The 1,697-nt window shown below is 37.9% G+C and overlaps 1 non-coding gene across 1 annotated transcript; it reads right to left on the reverse strand.

The window, feature by feature from the left end:
- Positions 1-204: 204 nt before the first annotated feature.
- On the reverse strand, positions 205-310 carry LOC147476176 (small nucleolar RNA R71). The gene has a single exon (XR_015209963.1). It is a non-coding gene; the product is annotated as a small nucleolar RNA R71 (small nucleolar RNA).
- Between the last annotated feature and the right edge of the window lie 1,387 nt (positions 311-1,697).

Genomic DNA, 1,697 nt, shown 5'->3' on the forward strand with positions numbered 1-1,697 from the left:
ATCTACGCCGGATAGATGAAGTATGTAATACCTTTCATCATCCGGGCATCACCGACGATCAGATCAAGCTACGAGTGTTTCCTTTCACCCTAGCTGGCAAGAGTCACGCTTAGCATCTCTCACAGAAGGCTGATTCTTTTGATACGTGGGAAAAGGTTGTGTTCTCTTTCATGAAAAAGTACTTTCTGTCGAAGAAAACAGAAGAGATAAGAAGCAAGATACAGTTCTTCAGACAGAGTCCGAGTGAGACATTTTCTGAAGCATGGGATAGATTCACTGACCTACTCCATTCATGTCCTCACCATAAACTAGAAAAATAAACTCTTATCCAATGTTTCTTCAAAGGCCTTCTCCCATAACACAAATTAAGTAACCCTCGATATCATGAGTAATGGTAATATTTTGGATATAGGTGCAACCGATACTTTAACTTTTCTTGAAAACCAAGTTGAAAAGAGTACCCATTGGGGTGACATAAACAATTCTAGTACATCCCAACCTAGTACAACCAAGGCTAGTGGTATTTTTTAGGTGAAATCAGATCCAAAAATCAAAACCCTAATAGAAACCCTCACAAGAAAGATAGATGCCCTCACAACCAAACAAAAATACCAAACCCCTCATTATGTCATGAATGTAAATACCTTACCATGCAATTTATGTCTAAGCTTAAATCATATTAAATGCCACATGTCCCTTGATTACAAACATATCATCACTTTAACCAGAAGAAGTATGTGCTTTCAATTTACCCAATGCACCATGGAGACAACATCCAAACTTCGCATGGACCAACATTCCACAAAGCCAAACACCACCAGGTTTCAACAAACCAACAAATATCTTTAGCTAAGGACAAAGACAAGGTACCTATAACAATCAGAACAGAGCATTGGCACCTTCCCAGTTTAACTAGAACTATCAAAACCAACCTATCAATAACCAAAGAGACCTAGTTCCCGTTACACCATCAACTAGTGTCTAAACAGATAAGCCCACCGAAATAATGCTATCTGTCATGCAACAGCAAACCCAAATCCTAGCATCCATGTACAATCTCTGAACTTGTTAACCCAAGATAAAACCCAGAAAGTTGTGTTCCCAGGTCAATCTATTCCTAATCCTAAACCAACAAACATAACCTTTGAAGCAACAAGTGATGTGATCGAAGCTGGAGTGCTAAAAACTCTTTCTTAATCATCCCATCTATGAGGATTAAATCCTCTTGTTCCGATGTATTCCTTTCCCATTCCATTCCATCTTTTGCTTTAAGGGGTTACATTAATAAGGTAACCGGACCTCTCCACTTAGAGGGTGTGGTTGTAAGTGTCGGAGTCTTAGTCCACAGTATATCTCGTATATTCTTTCTAAATACTTTTTACTCATTAATTGAGTAAGTGTGAATCTGTGGAGTGAGTATACAATTTTTCTTTTCATTATTTTATACTTTTTTTTCAAAAATGTTTTATTTCTTTGTGCTATTAATGATAGATTCTCAATAAATCAATAGTTAAGTGATTTTTCAAAATGGGCAATGGATTTTACACAGACCAACCCCTAGAACTATGCAATCTAGGGGCGGTTTGAGATTAGCTTTGCTTACTAAGGGTCACTTATATCACCGAGCTATTAGCCCGGGTCAGGACATTCCATGTCTTGCGCAGTAAATCCCCTAACTTGTTTAGCTGAAGCTCTAT

The sequence above is a fragment of the Coptis chinensis genome, chromosome 9, assembly GCF_015680905.1.
Source record: "Coptis chinensis isolate HL-2020 chromosome 9, ASM1568090v1, whole genome shotgun sequence".
NCBI lineage: Eukaryota > Viridiplantae > Streptophyta > Magnoliopsida > Ranunculales > Ranunculaceae > Coptis > Coptis chinensis.